This window comes from Hyperolius riggenbachi, chromosome 1, assembly GCF_040937935.1.
Source record: "Hyperolius riggenbachi isolate aHypRig1 chromosome 1, aHypRig1.pri, whole genome shotgun sequence".
Classification (NCBI taxonomy): Eukaryota; Metazoa; Chordata; class Amphibia; order Anura; family Hyperoliidae; genus Hyperolius; species Hyperolius riggenbachi.
In genome coordinates, this window is record NC_090646.1 from 211,754,268 (window position 1) to 211,777,040 (window position 22,773).

The window sequence follows — 22,773 nt, forward strand, 5'->3', positions numbered from 1 at the left end:
GTTACATCAGTTTATACTTCGTGCATTTCACTATACAGTGTTGTGGGTTACACCGGTTTGTGTTCGTTATCTCATCTTGTGTTTCTAAATGAAGAAAGTAGGCTAATTTCTAAATGATTTTCTGCAGTGGAACCTGCTTTCACCTAGCGCTTAAAACTGACTGGCTTACACTGGCAGGCTAGACGTTCAGGGCATTTATCACTGGGGTATGTTCTGGATTGGGGTCGTATCCCAAAAGATATTGTTGCATTTACCACCAAACAAGAAAGCAAACTGCTAAGCTCAGCATAGGCTGTTACAATCTATATGCTGCCAGTGGAGAAGGGTGAGATGCGGCAAAAGCATTGTTGGTGTGATGAAGCAGATTTAAGGGGCAATGCCAGACCTCATCAGTCATGTCATTCACACCGTGATGCAGTATCTAGTGTGTCTGTACAATTATCCTCCCCTCAACCACTATGCACAACCTTTTTTTTTAATCACAATCTGGTGCTGGAGTATTGATTTTACCACTGTAGTATAAACCAATGTTGACATTATTAAGCGAGTCAATATTAGTTTAACTCATTACCTGCGGAAGATGGCCATTCTTTTCGCCTATTCTATTCCTTTATCACTTTAAAAACATTTTTTTTTCAAAAGAAAATGTTGGCTGTCATTTTTTGTGCTCGCAAACTCCTTCAGCTTTCTTGTCTCATAAATCAAGTTCCTCCTGGATTTTGTCACTGTTGCATTTTTACAATGTCACCTCTCACTGTGTTTTTCTTTTACATGAAAGTTTAGGTTTATTATTACAGTGTAATCAGTGTAGTGAAACTGAAAGTTATGCTCTGAATTTTCGCATAAATCTACTTATTTCCTCAAAGTAAACCTGAATAGGAAAAAAAAAACATCTACACATCATAACCACCCATTTAAAGCCTCATGCACATGCTAGATCAGCCTTTTTCAACATTTCTACCCTGAAGGAACTCTGCGAATAACTTTTGGATCTCAAGGAACCCCTGCAAACAATTTTTTGATCTCGAGGAACCCTTGCATTTATTTTGCAGGAGGCATGGTCTTTAAAGAGAACCAGAGACGAAGCACCCTCATGTGTTTTATTACATTTATCAGTGGGAACATGACAGTAAACACCTACCCTGCTTTTAGTTTCATTCTTATCTGCTTAATTAGTCTATTATCAGCTGTGATAAGAATCCCCGACTGGCTCAGTGTAGGTTTGACCTGGAATCATTATAGCTGAGTCACTCTTCTGTGGAGTCTTTTCAAGCCCAAGCCTGCCACCTCCTGGCTCAGATTTCCTGCTTTGCATACTGAGAGCTGTGATGACATGGGAGGGCTGCTGCTGAGAGAGAATCTCTGAAACAGACAAGTGTGGCTGCAAAAGCCTGCAATATGATCTGTGTGCACTCTGTCTGCATAGATACTGATGATGACTGCAGTTTCATTCCTATGAAAGACACTTCCTACAGGCAGCTGTACATCATACCAAAATGAAAGCACACAGATGAAAGACTGCAGCAGCCTTTCTCATAAAGCCTAAATGACAGCCTAGTCTCATAGAGCCTAGACAGCACATCCAGAACAACTCATAACCCGGAAGCAGAAGGGCTATGAGCCGGCGGCCATATTTGATTTTTCCTGGAGCAATAATGGATAAAAAACACTAAAAAAGGCACACCAGAGCGGCAAAATTATCAGGTAGAGCATTTATTCTTTACAAGCTATCAACTGATATGTTTATTTTGTGTGAAACGTTCATCTCTGGTTCCCTTTAAAACTATGTGTGGTTGTTTATTTCACTATCTCCATTACACTGCCACTCATTATAGTGTCTCCTGAGCCCCCAATTTAGTGCTTCCTGTTACAGTACCACCTATTATGGTGTGCTTTATTATACTTACACCACGATGGGGGAAAATGCCAAGGAACCCCTGCAGAGTACTCAAGGAACCCTGGTTGAGAAAGCCTGTGCTAGATGATCTGCATCCAAGGTGGCAGTTTGACACTGTCTCAGCAGAGAATCTAGCATGTACAGGATCTTCTAAAAAAAAATAGCATATTGTGATAAAGTTCATTATTTTCTGAAATGTACTGATAAACATTAGACTTTCATATATTTTAGATTCAAATACACACAACTGAAGTAGTTCAAGCCTTTTATTGTTTTAATATTGATGATTTTGGCATACAGCTCATGAAAACCCAAATGTCCTATCTCAAAAAATGTGCATATTTCATCCGACCAATAAAAGAAAAGTGTTTTTAAAACAAAAAAAGTCAACCTTCAAATAATTATGTTCAGTTATGCACTCAATACTTGGTCGGGAATCCTTTTGCAGAAATGACTGCTTCAATGCGGCGTGGCATGGAGGCAATCAGCCTGTGGCACTGCTCAGCTGTTATGGAGGCCCAGGATGCTTTGATAGCGGCCATAAGCTCATCCAGAGTGTTGAGTCTTGCGTCTCTCAACTTTCTCTTCACAATATCCCACAGATTCACTATGGGGTTCAGGTCAGGAGAGTTGGCAGGCCAATTGAGCACAGTAATTCCATGGTCAGTAAACCATTTACCAGTGGTTTTGGCACTGTGAGCAGGTGCCAGGTCGTGCTGAAAAATGAAATCTTTATCTCCATAAAGCTTTTCAGCAGATGGAAGCATGAAGTGCTCCAAAATCTCCTGATAGCTAGCTGCATTGACCCTGCCCTTGATAAAACACAGTGGACCAACATCAGCAGCTGACATGGCACCCCAGACCATCACTGACTGTGGGTACTTGACACTGGACTTCAGGCATTTTGGCATTTCCCTCTTCCCAGTCTTCCTCCAGACTCTGGCACCTTGATTTCTGAATGACATGTAAAAGTTGCTTTCATCCGAAAAAAGTACTTTGGACCACTGAGCAACAGTCCAGTGCTGCTTCTCTGTAGCCCAGGTCAGGCGCTTCTGCTGCTGTTTCTTGTTCAAAAGTGGGTTCATGCTTCCATCTGCTGAAAAGCTTTATGGAGATGAAGATTTCATTTTTCAGCACAACCTGGCACCTGTTCACAGTGCCAAAACCACTGGTAAATGGTTTCCTGACCATGGTATTACTGTGCTCAATTGGCCTGCCAACTCTCCTGACCTGAACCCCATAGAGAATCTGTGGGATATTGTGAAGAGAAAGTTGAGAGACGCAAGACCCAACACTCTGGATGAGCTTAAGGCCACTATCGAAGCATCCTGGGCCTCCATAACACCTGAGCAGTGCCACAGGCTGATTGCCTCCATGCCACGCCGCATTGAAGCAGTCATTTCTGCAAAAGGATTCCCAACCAAGTATCGAGTGCATAACTGAACATAATTATTTGAAGGTTGACTTTTTTTTGTTTTAAAAACACTTTTCTTTATTGGTCCGATGAACTATGCTAATTTTTTGAGATAGGAATTTTGGGTTTTCATGAGCTGTATGCCAAAATCATCAATAATAAAACAATAAAAGGCTTGAACTACTTCAGTTTTGTGTATTTGAATCTAAAATATATGAAAGTCTAATGTTTATCAGTACATTTCAGAAAATAATGAACTTTATCACAATATGCTAATTTTATGAGAAGATCCTGTATGTGCACAGCTCTGCCATGATGTTGTTCCTATGTCCCGCTGTGCTTGCACTTATTTTCCTGCAGACAACGCTTGCTTATGCATGGCACGACTTCCCTTCTCCCCTCTCCTGTGACAGTACAAGAGCAGCATGTCTGTACAATGGTTGTTCCCCAAACTATCAACCATTGATCCGTTATTGATTGCATGTATAAGCCCTAAGCTCTGACATCATATGAAACCAGGGCATATCACTCTGTCTGTTTGGATATTAAGAGACCCATCTACATAATAGTATTATTAACAAGCTAGTCCTCCACATTAAACATACAAGGGCTGGTTTAGACAGATGATGGTTGTGACTCATTTAGCCGATGCTAAATGCTTTTTTGCTACCACGCAGGAAGGTGTTTGGCATTGGTTTCTGTGGTTCTATCATAGCGCTTGGAGCTTCCATAGGGGTGACGGAACCGCAGAACTCAATGGCCACTGTATGCTACATGCAGCGTCAGGCCTGGAACCCACTAGAAAGCGATATTGCAATCGCTAGCTATTTGTGACAGCATTTTGCAAGTGATTTTGAGATCGATTTCCCTGCTCCTATACAATTCATTAGAATGGAAATGCTCCCAAAATGCTGCATGTGCCACGATTGCGATTTCCTTAATCACAACCGCTCTAGTGGAATCAGTCCCATCCATTTACATTGGCAGAGCGTTTAGTGAAATCGCTAGCGATTGAAAGCGCTCCCTAAATGTTCAAAAAACTGCTGTAGTGGGTTCCAGGCCTCACAAGAATTTGGATCAACCATGACATTTGTGTAATCGATAGCAAACGCTTTGAGGCAACCTTTCGTCTGAACCAGCCCTAACTGAGCGATCATTTTGTAATTTAGAGCCCTAATTCGGCTTCCCATTTTTCAATGCATTTTCAGTCAATTTGCATTTTTCAGTCAATTTGAATTGATTGCATTGATCCATACCTTTTTCAATGAATATGTTAAAAAATATCTAGCCTAGCTGTCTTGGACAGTATCTGTATTCCGTGCTGAGATGACAGTGTAGTTTTCTTATATAGCTGTCTAAACTCCTCCTATCTCTTGATGTACATGAGGAAGTCAGGAAAGAGCTGAGAGGAAGCAGCAGCTATACTTTCTATGTGAGCACAGAGCTGACCTTGGCTACTGTCTCTAGGTCCAGGTGTGTTTAGGTGTATTAACTTATGTTCAGCATTTTGGACACCGTGTGCGTTCTCGAGCAATGTAACACTTGCATTTTCCATGTCTGCCGCGTCCAGAACAAAATTGAAATACTGTCAGGTTTTTTTTACCCGGATGTAAACTTGTTAGAAAAACGCAGTATAGATGGAAACACCCAATTGATTTTCAGTGGGCTGTCAGTTCTAAGGCAATTTTCATTCCGATTGTGTGTGGAAATACACATACGAACTCCAATTTGCATGGTAGACAGTCATGCCCACTAACTGTCCGTCCAAGGAGCTTGCAATCTGATAACTACCATAGTCCATTTTGTTAGATACTTACCTGTGTGGATGCTCCAGATTCTTCCCCATCCCCCTCTGTCTTGCCGTTCCAGCCATGGAACCCTCGAAGCTCGTGACCACTCTCCCATACAAGAACAAGCCTAGTCATGCTGCACAGGACGGCTCACGTCTGCTGTTTCGGCTAGTGTGCAGGCACAAGCCGGCTTGTGCTGTGCAGCTGAGCTCTGTTGACAAGCCCTTATCTATGTGCTTGCAAGGGTCTAAAGGTGCGTACACACATGCGACTATAGTAGTTTGAAACAATCGTTCCCCGATCATTTCAAACAACGATCGTTTGAAAAAAAAAAAAAAAAGCAGTCTAACGACGGATGAGCTAGATCTTGGAAAACGAACAATCTAGCTTGGCGGATTTTTTATAATGACGATCGTTTGCAAAAGTAGTACATCGTCGGAAACAGTCGTTCGTACTAGGCTTAACATGCGCATTTCGCTATTTCTCCATGGAACTTTTCATTTTTACGCGCAAGCGCAATAGTTGCTATACGTGATGTAACGTTCGTTCTAACAATCAGATCGTTACACACTTCTAAAAACTAACTTTGCTTAGGTCGTTCTTTCGTCAATTAAAAGTTCGTTCGTCGTTCACAACGAACGATCGTTGTCGCATGTGTGTACGTAGCTTAGGCCTCTGGCTTCCCTCTACCTATGTAAGTACCCATTTGGGGCAGTTTTTTCCAGGGCTGTGGAGTCAGTCAGGGCAATTTTGGGCACTCGGAGTCGTTGATTTCATAAACTGAGGAGTCAGAGTCGGGAGTTGGATGATTTTTGTACAAAATCCACAGCCCTGTAAACTAGGAAGTCGGAGTCGAGGAGTCGGAGTCTGAGCCATTTTGGGTACCCGGAGTTGGAGTCTTGGTTTCATAAACCGAGGAGTCGGAGTTGTAGTTTGAAGATTTTTGTACCGACTCCACAGCCCTGTTTTTTTTTCCACTACAGGTTTCCTTTAGGGCTTGTTCACACTGCAGGCGTTTTTGGCTCTTTTACGCCCGCATGCGGTTTTTAAAAATGCCCCCCCGACCGCGTGAAGAATGTCTATGAGAAGGTTCATATCAGCGCGGGTTGTGTGCTGTCCGTTCAGCAAAGCAGTGCATGCACCATTTTTGAGGCGATTTCGCCTCAATGGAAAGTATAGGAGAAACGCAAAATGCTCACAAAATCGCTTTGTGCAGCAATTGCGTTTGCATTTTTAAGAATATATTGTATTTATTCTTTTCTGGGCAAAAGAGTACACTTCCTGACTTGCGTCAGAAACCCGCTAAACACAAAAACGAATTGCCCACCCAAGCGCCAGGAATCGAAAAATAATACGCGTTAACCATCCACCGCTGATGGCCACGCAAACGGAATGCAATGTGAACAAGGCCTTAAAGTGAACCCTAGGTGAGAGGGATATGGAGGCTGCCATATTTATTTCTTTAAACAATACCAGTTGCCTGGCAGTCCTCCAGCTCCTGTGTCTACTTTTAGCTATAGACCCTGAACAAACATGCAGCAGCTCAGATACTCTGACTTGGGTTTTACTGAATTAGCAATATGCTTGTTCCAGGGTTTTGACTCACACTACTTATGCCAGAAGATCAACAGTGGTGCCAGGCAACTGGCATTGTTTACAAGGAAATAAATATGGCAGCCTCCATATCCCTCTCACTTTGGGTTCCCTTTAAAGGACACCCAAGGTGAAAATAATCTAATGAAATAAACAAATGTATCTATCCTCCTTCCCCTAAAATGACTTTTTAAGATATTTCACAGTTTTATTTTATATGTAAATCTACTTTTTAATTTTATTTTTTTTTTTACGGTTTTGTTTTTGCTTTGTTAGCCAGAGCTAAAATTTTATGAACTATTGAGCCTTTTTTTTTTTTATCTCTTTCCTGCTCTCGGAAGCCATTTCTGTTAAGAAATTACAACTATAAAACACTTCCTATCAGTAAGGGTCACACTGTAGTCTGACCCAGTCCTGATTCAGACAGGAACTGCCACTTACATACTTGATGTTTAACTCTTTTAGGCAGAGAAAGAAAAGGAACACAGCATAGTTATTTGTGTACAGAATTAACAGATGTGCCAACAGGATAAAATACCATAAATGTAAAACAAAATAAGATGAGGGGGGGGGGGGGGTGGGGTGTAAGGGTGGACAATAATTCTATATGATCAAAAGTTTTAATTCTTACTCTAAAAATATGCAACGTGTCTCACAGGTCTCAAGCCCGCTTCCTCAGGCAAAAAATACAACAGGAGTAACTTAGAAGTGTGTATAAAGCACAGCGCCTCTGTAGGTACTGTACATACACGTCTATCTCATCATATCACAGGTCACATCGGGTATCCTTTAGGGGGGGGGGGGGGGGGGGGGGAGTTCAGTTATTGCAGTGTTTTGGGTGTCCAGTAGGAAGCCAGAGTTTACAATGGAAATCTATGCTAACATGGGGTGGACATTAAACTCCATGCAGAAAGTGAGATTTGAACCTGGTGCTACAATTACTGAGGTGCTATACAATACAACACTATGGTGTTATGATTTACTTACTGAAGTCTGTCACTGCCTTCTGCTCCCCATCAGCAATAAACAATTGTCACCTTGCAAGTGGTCTGAAATGAACATGGAGGCTGCACTGAACAACATCAGTCAAAGAGTAACAGCTGTCAACTTGGTTGGCTGGGAAACCCTGAGTGAAATACTAAAACCACATGATTAGCAAAAAACTCACAAATAGTAATTCATAAGGAAGGATTAGCAATAGCAATTTTTCTTTCCATTGTTGCAGGTTTCCTTTAGGCCCCGTTCACACTTGAAATCGCAAAACACTAGCGATTACCGCTAGCTCTTTGCGGGAGTGATTTTTCCACGATTGACGAGGAAAAATCGCTGGACAAAGTAGTGTTTTGGGAGCGATCGCGATTAGCGGTTCTATACATGCTAATCGCGATCGCTCCAGAATCGCCGCTAAAACGCTGCAGGTAACGCGTTTGAGATTATCGCTAATCTCAAAACCTCCGCAATTGCGGTAGCGAGAACACTGGCATAGGATAACATGAGCTAAGCGTCTTCAAAAAACGCTAGCGGTTTGCAGTGAGCGGGAATCGTGCGATTCCCACTTAGGTGTTAACAAGCCCTTAAAGCACACCTGAACTGACAATGTAATTATGAGATAGCCATACCTGAAGCTTCTTTTGTGCCTCTATAAACTCTGTTGACCCACAGCTTTTGTAGACCTACCCTGCATCTTGCAACTTTGCCCCTCAGTCCTTCCGTGAAGGGTGCATGCTCTGTTTACTTGTGTGCTCTCATGATCGGCTGTGCACAGCAGCTGCGGCTGTGAGCATCCTGTGCATGCGTGTATCCAAACTGCACACATGCCCCACTATGCATATCAGAATCAGAATCATTTATTTCGCCAAGTACAATGGGGATTGTACCCGGAATTATTTTTGGCACATACAGGGTCGGTGATGGTACAGTAACAGCAGAAACATAGAATAAGTAGTTTTAGAGATATGCAAGCAGTCATCTTGTTACGTTACATTTCACATTGCACATTACACAAAACATTTAGCTAGATGGGTCCGTTTGAGTGCTATGTTGAGCGGAGCTGCCTGCTACATTCTGTGCGGCGCTCAACTGCTCTGCAGCAATAACAGACACTCCACCGCATGTCTTGGAAAATGCAGGCAGTGAGAGAGACAGAGAAAAAAGGAGCGATAGAATAGAGATAGAGTCCGAGGGTCCCCATAGGTGGAGAAAAACAGTCCATGCCATGCTTGCTTTATGTTACGGCCTGGTGCAGTTTAATGCATTGAAAAGATTAGGCTCAGGCTTACAACCAGATCCAGTGCAGGTGGTCTGCATGGGAATGGCTGGCTGTAGTGCAGTGCGTCCAGGGAGGGGGGGGCTGCAATGGCTTTTGAGCCTGCAGTGGTGGCCTGAGAGGTCTCTGTCTGCTGCTCTGCTACCCATGCCACCATGGGGGCTGCAGGGAGAGAGGCCAGGACTAGGGCAGTGGCTTGGCTTATGTGCTGCAGCCGGCGGCAGTAATTACTGACCCGTCCTGCACATATGCACAGTGGCAGCGGCCACAGCTGGCCCATCCTGCGGCAGAGGTCTCCCCTGGTATCGATGGCCCAGCAGCCGACACAAAGAGGGCACCCTGGTGGGTCAGATGAAGTGTGATCCAGAGGGAGCTCCCGCCATGGCCAGGGGGGCTCTGCACAGCTGGGGAAGCGGTGGCACTACCTCTGGGTCTCCTGCTCACGCAGCGCTGGCGGCGTCCCGGCCTCCCTAGCAGCGGCGGCACAGCAAACCACGTGGTGCAGCTTGCGGTCGGCTGCTTTCTCTCCTCCATGTGTCCGCTTCGGTAGTGGAAGGAAGGGGCGTCGATGGTCCTGTCCGGGTCAGGGGCCCTGGTGGGCCGAGCCTCAGCGACGACCCAGCTGGTGTGGAGTCCGGATCCACTGCAGCTCCAACATCAGCGACACCACGTGTGGCGAGTCAGCTGAGGTCTGCGACATGGCGAGCCTGTCCTTCTCAGAGCGAGCGCTGGGGAGCCGGAGCCCGGGAAACAAGCGCACAGCACACTGCACCGATGAAGAGGGGGAGCTGGAACAAGCCCCTGCAGTGTGCCATGGCCAGGAGGGAAGCCCAGGAAAGGTGGGAAAACACAGTTACAGCCGGAGCCCTGTGGCCGTGGCTACCTATCCTGGCGCCATCTTGTATATTAGCCATATATGCACATAAACTCCCAGCCGCAGCCGCCATTCACAGCCTTTTGGGAGCGCAATTGAATGAGGCGTGCGAGTGGACTACATGCTTCCTAGCTCCAACTGAGTTCACCAGAAACAAGCATGCAGCTAATCAGAAACACCTGATCTGCATATGCTTGTTCAGGGTCTATAGCTAAAAGTATTACAGGCAGATTATTAGGATAGCCAGGCAACTGGTATTGTTTAAAAGGAAATCCATATGGCAGGTTCCCTTTAAATCTTTGTTGTTTTTGTGGTGGCTACAGGACTTATGCCTAGATATCAGGAAAGGAAGTGAGCAAGTCCTCCAGACAGTCATATGAACTTAACTCTTTCTGCTCTAGTGAGAAAATATCAGGGCTGTGAAGTCGGTACAAAAATTTCCCAACTCCTCAATTTATGAAACCTCCAACTCAAACTCCGGGTACCAAAATGGCTCTGACTCCTCGACTCCGACTCCTTAGTGTATTACTTACCAGGGCTGTGGATTTTGTACAAAATCATCTGACTTTGACTCCCGACTCCGACTCCTCAGTTTATGAAATCACTGACTCTGACTCCAGGTACCCAAAATTACTCTGACTCCAACTCCACAGCCCTGGAAAATGTTTCCATTGTCTGTGTCACAGCTGAAAATACTTCTATTCCAATGAATGGTTACAAGCTGATAGGGACATCTTCGTCTGTGCTAGAAATAGTAATTAAAGGGAGCTTAAACTGAGAAGGATCTTGATTTTTCCTTTTAAAATAATACCAGTTGCCTGACTCTCCTGCTGATCCTGTGTCTCTTATGCTAGGCATACACCTAGCCAATTATGCGCCGGATCGAGCCGCTGGCTCGATGCCAGAACATCCATGCTCGTCCCTGCTGGCGCTCTTTATCACCCGCTCGATTCCCCGCTATTGTCCGCCGGCGGGGATCGAGCAGAGAATCTATCCGGCAGGTCATCGGACCTGTCGGATATTCTCAATCGAGCCATCAGCGGCTCGATTGATAAGGAAGCAAAATGCTGTGTATGCCCAGCCCCTCAACAAGCATGCAGATCAGGTGCTCTGACTGAAGTCAGACTGGATTAGCTGCATGCTTGTTTCAGGTGTGTAATCCAGCCACTTCTACAGCCAAAGAGATTATCAGGACTGCCAGGCAACTGGTATTGTTTAAAAGTAAATATCCATATATCTCTCTGTTAAGGTTCCCTTTAAAACCTGACTGAGAGCTGGTTCACCATGTGGGTGATTGCGCTGCAATTGTATTCGGCAAAGCATTAGTGCAGTGCCACTCTATATGAAGGTGTTCTGACCGCAGCGTTTCAAGTTTTAGGAAAAGCACATTCCTTTGAAAATCACATTGCAAAAGCACAATAACTAAGTGCTTAGCAGTTGTGTTTTGCAGTGTGAACTGAGCCTAAAGATGTGTACATAAACATTAAAGGGCAACTGAAGTGAGAGCGATATGGAGGCTGTCATATTTATTTCCTATTAAGCAATACCAGTTGCCTGACAGTCCTGCTGATCTTTGGGTGCAGTAGTGTCGGAACCACACATCAGAAACAAGCATACACCTAATCCTGTCAGATCTGACGATAATGTCCGAAACGCCTGATCTGCTGCATGCTTGTTCAGGGTCTATGGCCAAAAAGTATTAGAGGCAGAGGATCAGCAGGACAGCCAGGCAGATGGTATTGTAAAAAGGAAATAAATATGGCAGCCTCCATATACTTCTCACTTCTGTTGTTCTTTAAAGGGAACCTAAACTGAGAAGGATATGGATTTTTACTTTTAAAGTAATACCAGTTGCCTGACTCTCCTGCTGATCCTGTGTCCGTAATACTTTTAGTCACAACCCCTCAACAAGCATGCAGATTAAGTGCTCTGACGGAAGTCACACTGGATTAGCTGCACACTTGTTTTAGGTGTGTGATTCAGCCACTAATACATCAAAGAGATCAGCAGGACTAACAAGCAACTGGTATTGTTTAAAAGGAAACATCCATAGCCTTCTCAGTTAAGGTTCCCTTGAAGCCTGCAGGAATCAGGATTTGAGTGCTGTACAGGTGCATCACTAGGCTATAGGGAGGGTAATGAGGGACAAAAGCATGGTGGACATTAGAGGGCTTTAGGCATTATGCTACATCTACACGTAGCGATCCGGTGGCTCAATTACCCCCCGGATTGCCTCTTCCGCATCCCCGCGCGTACCCGCTCGTCCGCCGGATTCGATACCCGCTCGTCCGCCGGATTCGATACCCGCTCGTCCGCCGGATTCGATACCCGCTCGTCCGCCGGATTCGATACCCGCTCGTCCGCCGGATTCGATACCCGCTCGTCCGCCGGATTCGATACCCGCTCGTCCGCCGGATTCGATACCCGCTCGTCCGCCGGATTCGATACCCGCTCGTCCGCCGGATTCGATACCCGCTCGTCCGCCGGATTCGATACCCGCTCGTCCGCCGGATTCGATACCCGCTCGTCCGCCGGATTCGATACCCGCTCGTCCGCCGGATTCGATACCCGCTCGTCCGCCGGATTCGATACCCGCTCGTCCCCACCGGCGCCGCTTATCTTCCGCTCGATTCCCTGCCATTGTCCGCTCGTGGGGAATGAGCAGGGAATCGGCGGCGGCGAGATCGGACCTGTCGGATCTTATCAATCGGCTCGATTGATAAGCCAAATCGCAGCGTGTAGACCCAGCTTTACAATGGAAACAATCCAATCAGACGAGATAATCTGGCACACTGGATCTTTTGTTGATGCTGTACACATGCTAATGGGAACTGATCCATAGCGAAAATGGACCATTAAAGCAAACCGAACAGAAACAAAACAAGCCCAGTGTTCTCCCCAGGCTCTGTTAGCCAGGTGCTGCACCCGGCTGTCATCGGCTCACCTTCTCCTATACTATAAGCAGAGTTGCACACAGAAGCACCAGCCCTGCATTCTCTCATCTCGCCCCACCTGGCTACTTTTTCATGCCACTCAGCTACTATTACATGCCACCCGGCTGGAAAAAAATTCTGGGGAGAAGACCTGTACACGTCATGCTTACCATGTAGTCTTCTCATCAATCTCTTTCTCCTTTCCTGTGTCCTTTTTTTCCATTGTGATCAGTATAATTTTACGGCTTCCATTATAAAAATGGCAATGACCCCATGGGCCTGATTCACAAAGCGGTGATAACTCAGTTATCACGCCTAAAAGACTTTAGGCGTGACAACTTTTGCACTAGCTAAACAGTTATCACGTGAAGTGCATTTTGCCGCGATTCGCGCGATCGCGGACTTTTGCGCGCGCAATTTGCCGCAATTCGCAGACTTTTGCGCTCACAAAAGTCCGCGAAATGCACTTCACGTGATAACTGTTTAGCTAGTGCAAAAGTTATCACGCCTAAAGTCTTTTAGGCGTGATAACTGAGTTATCACCGCTTTGTGAATCAGGCCCCATAACTGCTTCCAGTTCAGCACTCCATGAAGGCCCATTCTCACTGCGGCGATTAACTGGTGATTCCCGCTAACCTCTGAAGCGCTAGTGCTTTTTAAAGCGCTAGTGCAATTATAACTATATGACAGTGAACTCACTGCCGCGATTGCCAATGATCGCGAGCGTTACATGATTAACGGCAATTGCGAAACTTGTTGCCTGCCGAATTTTGCTGCGATTCTCAAGCGATCGCGGTACATTGCTTAAACAAGCACTGATGGTGATCGTCGGGAATTGTGAGTGTCCAGTGATTTTTACCGTGATAATCGTGGTAAAATCACCCATGGACAACGGTAGCGCTAAGTGCTACGGTTTTGCTATTTTCTAGTGTGAATGGGCCCTTTAGGGCCTGAGCCGACTAAACGCAGTTGAATCCGCTTCTCTCCGCTTTTCAGCATCTGTAACTTTGATGTGTGACTGAAAAGTGGACACAACTGCGTCAGTGAGCTTAGGCCCTAGCCCGTAATATTGCTTGAGCCTTAGGGAAATTTGGACATTACCTTGCACATCAGGTTTCCTTTCAGTTATAACTGACGGCGATGTAAGTATGTAATATTTATTTGCAGGCACACTGTGTTTATTTTAAAGGAATCCTGAAACGAGAGGTAAATGAAGACTGCCGTATTTTTTTTTCCTTTTAAACTATACCTGTTGCCTGGAAGTCCTGCTGATCTTTGGCTTCATTAATGTCTGAATAACATCCCTGAAAAAGTATGTGGAAAACCTTGACATTTTTGTCACAAACATTTGATTTGCATGCTTGTTACGGTTGTACGGTTAAAAGTATTAGAGGCCAGAGGATCAGCAGGACAGCAAAGCAATTTGGCCAATTTAAATTGAAGGTGTGTAACAACCTTAAGTGAATACACACATCCAATTTTGATTGGCCAATCACTGACCAATTTTACCCATGGAAGCTACCATATTTATTTCCTTTTAAACAATACCAGTTGACTGGCAGTCCTGATCTTTCTGGTCAGTAGGTCCTAAAATCAAACACCCGGAAAAAAGCATGCAGCTTATTTGTCATAGACATCTGATCTGCATGCTTGTTCAGGGTCTGTGGCTCCGCAACCCTGTCCTCAAGGCACACCAACAGTACATGTTTTGCAGGAAACCACAAACATCCACAGGTGAGGTAATTAGTGTCTCAGCAGAGCTGATTAACTACCTCTGTGGATTTCCACAAAACATCCACTGCTGGTGGGCCTTGAGGACAGGGTTGGGGAACTCTGTCTTAAAGGGAACCTAAACTGAGAAGGATATGGATTTTTCCTTTTAAAATAATACTAGTTGCCTGACTCTCCTGCTGCTCCTGTGTCTGTAATACTTTTAGCCACAGCCCCTGAACAAGCATGCAGATCAGGTGCTCTGACTGAAGTCAGACTGAATTAGCTGCATGCTTGTTTCAGGTGTGTGATTCACCCACTTCTGCAGCCAAAGAGATCATCAGGACTGCCAAGCAACTGGTATTGTTTAAAAGGAAACTTCCATATCCCTCTGTTAAGGTTCTCTTTAAAGTATTAGAGGCAGAGGATCAGCAGGACAGCCAGGCAACGTGCATTATTTAAAAGGAAATAAATATGCAGACATGGGCTCATGAGTAGTTACGAGTCCCTAAGGACTCGAATTTGGGATTTAAATGAGGCTTAATTGCCTCAGGTGTGCGGCTGGATCTGAAGGGGTTAGTTACCCATAAGTCCGTTGTCCTCCCTGCGCTCCAAATAGCTTGCACGCGTCCTATTGGATGTTGCAAGCCTCCCCACCGCGCACTTCCTCCTACCGGCTTGGAGGATGTGCGCGTAGTAAGGCTTGCAACGCGTCCAATAGGACGCGTGCAAGCTGTTTGGAGTGCAGGGAGGACGATGGACTTATGGGTAACTAACCCCTTCTCATCCAGCCGCACACCTGAGGCAATTAAGCCTCATTTAAATCACAAATTTGATTCCTTAGGGACTCGTAACTACTCGTGAGCCCATGTCTGTAAATATGTCAGCCTCCATATCCTTCTCACCTCTGGCTTCCTTTAAGCTTAAAGAGAACCCGAGGTGGGTTTGAAGAATGTTATCTGCATACAGAGGCTGGATCTGCCTATACAGTCCAGCCTCTGTTGCTATCCCAAACCCCCCTAAGGTCCCCCTGCACTCTGCAATCCCTCATAAATCACAGCCACGCTGCTGACAAACAGCTTGTTAGAGCTGGCTGTGTTTATCTCTATAGTGTCAGTCTGCTGCTCTCCCCGCCTCCTGCAGAACTCCGGTCCCCACCTGCATCCCTTCCCTCCCTGCTGATTGGAGGGAAGGGATGGGGGCAGGGATCAGAGCTATGCAGGAGGCGGGGGAGCAGCCGAGACTGACACTACAGATGTAAACACAGCCTCATAGCACGGCTGTAATTTATGGGGGATTGCAGAGTGCAGGGGGACCTTAGGGGGGTTTGGGATAGCAACAGAGGCTGGGCTGTATAGGCAGATCCAGCCTCTGTATGCAGATAACATTCTTTAAACACACCTCGGGTTCTCTTTAAAGGGGCCCATTCACTGGTCGATATCAGCCATCGATTGATCGACTCTATAGAATGTGGACGATTTTGATGGATTTGATCTTTCTGACAGGATGGAAGATCTAAGTCGATCTGCTGCTGGTTGCAGATCCATGGTCCGTAGACTTGCATTGGATCTAATAATAATAATAATTGCAGTATTTGTATAGCGCCTTTCTCCTGTCAGACTCAAAGCGCTTGCGAGGCAGCCACTAGAGCACACTCAGTAGGCAGTAGCAGTGTTAAGGAGACTTGCCCAAGAAACTCCTTACTGAAATAGGTGCTGGCTTACTGAACAGGCAGAGCCGAGATTTGAACCCAGGTCTCCTGTGTCAGAGGCAGAGCCCTTAACCAGCCACTATCCAGCCACTGATGGTCCAATATTGCATTTAGATAGATTTCATTCTGAAATCTTTTGGAAATCTATTCCTAGTGTGTGGCACACATCAGATAGAGTCCTGTCAGATTCGGCTTGACAGGCATCTGACAGAAATCTATCTGATGATCTAATCTGCTGCAAATCTATAAGGGTATGGCCACCTCATGACAGTAACATATAACAAACACCTCTGCCGATAATCTTGTGTTAATAGTGCGGTCCCCAGATCATTTGTACAGGTCTGTATCCTAAAGATTAGGACATTTCCTGCTGGAATGATATGCACACTCCAAGAAGGAGCTACACAAAGCCTTACAACTTTTCCTCATTGGTCCTGGGGCAAATATGGATATCATGAATTTAAAAGACAAGTTCAGTTATTTATACATTATATAAGTATGGGTACATATTTACCTGCTGCTCTAGTTTATAGCTTCACAGAAAGGTAACATTTGATTACTGCTTGCCAAGCTATTAGATGGTATATTTAGATCTATAATTGGAATGTTTGAAGGTAGACATTAAAAGTACAGGCAATTGTGTAATTTTGCTGTGAGATGTAGTCAGTGTATAGCTTCCATAGACAAGTGAGGGCAGTTGGATGTTGAGGCACAATCCAGCTTACTTCAGGATTTTCTGCTGCTAGACTGGGACATTGATGTGTTTTGTCACCTCGGCTGAGAGTTGTGTTCAGCTAAGTACACACACAAAGTTTTCTTCACCTGAAGCAATTGTCTTAGGTGACAGTATTGTGTGATTACTGGTGTCTTCTGATGTCGGCATCCTCCTAGTTGATGCATGCTGCTCGTCGTCCTCCTCCTTTCTCCAGAGAACTGAACATCCTGTTTGGGAGAAAGCCAAGAAGCATGTCAGTTTAAAGATCTTTAGTAAAATGTTTCCTGTAACTATCAACCTAAGGGGCAGTAGGGACTATTGACATCTCATTCTTAAATTGGCCAAAGTAGCTGGGCATCCATTCTAATTGGTGAGGCTCTCTATTTTTTTATTTATTTAATACTTATATAGTGCAGACATAATACACAGCGCTGTACAGAGTATATTGTCTTGTCACTAACTGTCCCTCAGAGGGGCTCACATTCTAGTCTCTACCATAGTCATATGTCTATGTATTGTGTAATGCATGTAGCATAGACTAGGGCCAATTTAGGGGGAAGCCAATTAACTTATCTGTATGTTTTTTGGATGTGGGAAGAAACCGGGGTGCCCTGAGGAAACCCACAAAGACACGGTGAGAACATACAAACTCCTTGAAGATGATGACCTGGCTGGGATGCGAACCAGGGACGAGCGAGCTAACCACTACACCACCATACTGCCCATGTACAGCAAAATATGTAATATCCAGCATATATCCATGCATTTTCCTTGTGCAAGATTTTGCAGTGGAATGATGTAACTTTTAATATGGCATTGCCATAGGATCCTGCCTTTTGAATTTAAAAGTTTGAACATCTTTGGTGTGAATTGAATTGCTGACTATGAGTTGGCCTTATTACCCACTATTGGTTGCTGAAGTTACTGATGCACTTTGTCGAGATGAGTGCAAATACCCCATGTGTCAAAATCCTAGTTGAAAGGTACCCTAGAAAATCAAAGACCATTACAGATGCCAAAGGATGACCAGCCCCGTATTCAAGACCAAGTCCACCTAAACAGAGTGGAGAAGAAGGTCTTTAACAACCCGCTACTACTGCTTGACTCTGCACTGTATGGAATTCCTCTCACATTTTGTCCCTGTGACATTCAGGTCTAGTGGACACATTACATTTGGTCTTGTACAAGTTCCTGTCACATGGTATCACTGTATGGTCAGTTGATGTTTACTAGCATGTACAGTTTCTTTATAAGTGATGAGCCCAGTGTGTTACTTGGGGTTCAGAGCAATGCTAGTGCAGCCAGCTACTTTTAACTGTACAAAACTGGCAGGGGTAGCAACAGTTCCATCTAAATTAGATCTGGTCTGCTGATGTCTGATTTAATATCTGCTGGTGCAAGGTGGCAAGTCAGTAATAGAGTGATAGCGGGTATATATCAATAATTTATATGATCTAATAGTTTTATAGTGGTCTTTACACTAGTAGCCCCACCCATATATTGCCAGAATAGAGCATGGTGACTAAGCACATAACATTTGTTTTTATTTGTATTCTGTTTATATGGATGTTAAAACATACTTTCAGCACATTGATGCATCTGTGAGTCTTCCATGAAAATACATGAGATTCAATGAGATACAATTGAATGGGTAGGAAATGCACCAAGCGTGCTACCATCACACGTATTACAACAGAACTGATTATGTCTGTAATGCCAGAAATCCTGACTGATCAAGTTCATAGTGAATTGGCCCCTAAGAGAGGTGCCGAATTATTATTTATTGTATTAATAAAGCACCAGCATATTATGCAGCGTTGGACAAGAAATAGGGATACATACAATGGTAACAAGGGGTGTCAAACAGAGAGGTAGCACAAGGTTATACAACATAGCACAATGTTATAGACACAAACAGATTATAAGATGCATGATTATGTGATTTTAGAGAGACCCAGCAATTCATCTCCGAGTTAGTTCATGTGAGAGGTGCTGAAGCAAATAGGGGACCCGTGTGGGGCATTGCAGAGGGGAGACGTGGAAGCAGAGCAAAGTCAAGAATGAGTCTAGCCACTGCATTCATGACTGACTGATTGTAGGGGGAAATGGAGGCCTGACTGTAGGGCAATAGTGAAGGTGGGATATGATGAGGGCATGGATGAGAAGCTTGGCAGTGTCTGGTGTCAGGACGGGGCAAGTTTTGGAGATGTTGAGGAGGTGGAAGTTGCTGGCTCTGGTAATATTTTGAATGTGGGACTGAAGGAGAGAGCAGAGTCCAGGTTGACACCCAGGCTATGGGCCTTGGAGGTACGGTGGATGGTGGTGCATATAACGTTGGCATATATGTGTATGACGTCTTTGTTCTCTAAGCATAGGAGATGGCCTACGGGTCTATATAGTGCTTTTGCATCTATATTTGCAAGGATGTATCTGTAGTGCGGATTTGAAATTGACTAGAATACACCATTTCAAATAAGACTGCTGTCATGCTTTGTGTGTGGAAACAATATCCCCCCACTCCAACACACACGCACTTTCATCTCTTGCCCTGTGACTCACTCGAATTTGCACTTCCTGTAGGTTTGTACACACATCCACTAAACACCACAACATGACTGACACCGCAACAAAACGTTTATACAACTTGTATTTGCCATGCATCTTCAGCTGAGGGACCAACTAATTTACATACTGTGCACAAGCGAAACAACGGACTGCACGACATGACCGCATTCCAAAACAATTGCTTTGTTCATTAGATGTTATACACATGTAACCAACTGCATGATATCACCCCAACAGACATGTGAGTTCATCCGCCGGATGGATATGGCAAACAGCCTGTTATCAGTCGCTCGTCTAGCCGTTTGCCATGAGTACACACGCCAGATTGTCGTCTAACAGACCACAATCAGGCGGTTTGGTTGAGCATGTGTACGGTCCTTATCTCAACCCTGTGCTCTAAACTTTCCATATATGTACCAATTTTCTGACTGACTCAATCACTTAAGCCTGGTACGCACATCCAATTTTGACTGGCCAAACTTAGCTTACCTACACAATCTGTTCATAGTATTCAAAATCTCTTGGCCCTCATACTACATGAATGTGGAAAAATTAGTCAGTGATTGACCAATAAAAATTGCATATGTGTATGCACAGACTGAATGTTGTTGAAGTTTATTGCTACCAATATGATGATGAGCAATTTGTCATTCGAAAGTGTGACTGGGCAAGTTGGACAATGACTGCTGAAGGAAAGGTTGAGGAATTGTTAGGGGTCAAGTACCGTAATACAAAGCTAGCAGTTCAAGCAATACTCAGATTGAAACCTAACAAAGATCACTTAGACAAGTTGGTAGAGATTCAGTCACTCAACCAATTGATTTCCTGTCTTGGAGTGATCAATTGCTTTACCTACTGGGTGATTATTTCTCTGATTACTAAGCTATTACATGGGATTCTTAGGTTAGCTAGACCAGGGGACTTGGGCTACAGTGTCCCTCGGATAGAGAGGGTGGTGTGTGCCGCTCTTCCTACTTTTGATTGCAGTTGTACTGGGGCATGTCAGATATTGGTATTGAGCACCAGGAACTGTGGTCACAGGAAGTTAATGTAAACAATGCCTTGATGGGTAGCAGTTTGGAGGTTGTTTTTTAGCATGAGGCTATATTGTTAGCGTAAAGGAGAATGGAAGATCTTCTACTAGCTCTACATTTTCTGATGTACAAGATGTGAGAACACAGTTTGTTGTCTTCAGAGCAGGAAGTGGAAGATAAAATCAAATATATGAAACTTGGTTACGAGGGGCATGTTAAAGGACAACTGAAGTGAAGGGGTATATGGAGGCTGCTAAGTCTACCGGTATTTCTTTATACCAGTTGCCTGGCTATCCTTCTGATACTCTGCCTCCAATGCTAGGTACACATGCTACAGGATCGATTATTTCCAACAGTTCCGATTTGATTTCCGATCAATTTTCCATAGAAGTGAAGTGAACGTAAATTTGATCAGATCGGATCTGTTGGAAATAGTCGCTCTGACAATAAATCTGTCAGGAAAATTGTATTGTGTGTACGTAGTATTATACTTCTAGCCATAGACCCTGAACAAGCAAATGCAGATCAGGTGTTTGACATTGTTGTCAGATCTGACAGGATTAGCCACATGCTTTTTTTCTGGTGTGATTAAGATACTACTGAAGCCAAATATATTAGCAGGGCTGCCAGGCAGCTGGTATATTTTGAAAGGAAATAAATATGGCAGCCTCCATATTCCTATCACTTCAGATGTCCTTTTTAACATGACCCAGCTCAGAGGGGAGCAGCCTCTGTGATCTCAGGGGGACCCAGAGCTGTTGGGGGGGTGGTGTGGCGGGAGGTTGGGGGGGGGGGGGGGTGGCGGGAGGTTGGGGAGGGGGGCAACTACTAACCTTTACTCCCTCTGATACAGGGGACATACTCAGTTCAGCTGTTTGTTTTGTGGCTGCACTTGTTATGGGTGTGAAGATAATTATGGCCATTATGGTTTTATGACTCTTGCGAGATGGGCCCACAGGCTGTGAAGGGCACCTAGGGAGGCAAGAAAAGGGGTGTGAACGTTGTGGGGGGGGGGGGGGGGCGTGCATCACAGTTCTGCTGAGGGGCCCCATGAATTGTAGTTACTCCAGTGATGGTAGGGTAACATGCACTGCCCACCAGCCATTAATACTGGTAGAATTGCTTTGTGCATCAGGCAAAGTGCAGCAGTGAGTGAGTTTGCGATTCCACTACAGGTGCATTGGGCCACCACGATATACATTATTTAAGCAGATCTGTAGTGAAAGAAGTCAGAAACTTAGCTATATAGTCGGAAAGCTCTGGATCCTCAAGAGCCTTCCTGTTCCTTCCTCAGTGTCCTGGTTCCAGTGTTGTCATCCCTCTGGAACCCTCGTAAGACTCTGGAAGCACTTAAGTCCCCACCCACACCCAAAGATGGCGTCTCTGTACTGATAATCAGATAAATGGACAGCCTTTCGTGCTATCGCTCACAGTGCGTTTTGATCACAATTTTTGCCGTAGTCTGCCCGGCGCTTAGCCGATCCTGGAAGCAGCATGTTGCTTTCAGGATCATTTACTGCCACGCTTCCGTGTCTTTCCATGAAAGATATCACACGCTGGCAAGCGCAGCTGCAGAAAAGCATTTGAAATGAGACGCCAGGCTCCCGCGGTCGGCTGGTTCAGATGTCTATCTAAACCAGCCCTGAAGCTCCTTGCAGCTGATCCAGTGTAAACCAGCCCTTACTTCACATTTTCTTCCAAGTGCTTCCCTATTGCATTGTACAAAGGAGAATGAGCTTATCAGTGACCGTGTGATGGCATCCATGTGATGCATGGGGGGGGGGATGCAGTGTCTCTGACATTAACAGAAGCTCATGACTGGTACAGTACATGTGCTCTGGCTTGACGCCTGCAAGGAGCACGTAACAGCTTCTGGTGCCTGCAGTTGTGTAAAAATGTAAGCCGATCCACCTCTTTCTCATGACAGGTTGTTCCATTAAGATCATTAATCCCCTCTATTAGGTTTTTGACATACTGTCCGTTTCACAAACGTCTATGAATTCAGTTAGGTATAGACTCTCCTTACTGTTACACACATTAACAAACACAGTTTATTCAGTTAATGTTACAATGTATACTTTCCAGGTTACATGACGAAAGTATTACGAATGTCATATGTCATGTTTTCTTTTTATGTAGAACTTTTGGTCTCATACCATGGCTGTGGTCTGTCATTTTGAAATAAAGTTATTTGAATGCTGTTTACATATGAACTGTGAACTGTAGCATGTGAGAATCACTTGTTTCTGCCGTATACTAACGGTTGTCTTT

General features: G+C 44.7%; 1 protein-coding gene across 1 annotated transcript in view; it reads left to right on the top strand.

The window, feature by feature from the left end:
* ANKRD50 (ankyrin repeat domain containing 50) overlaps window positions 1–22,773 on the top strand; it is a 106,353-nt gene that overhangs the window by 962 nt on the left and 82,618 nt on the right. The gene's annotated exons all lie outside the window — the stretch shown is intronic.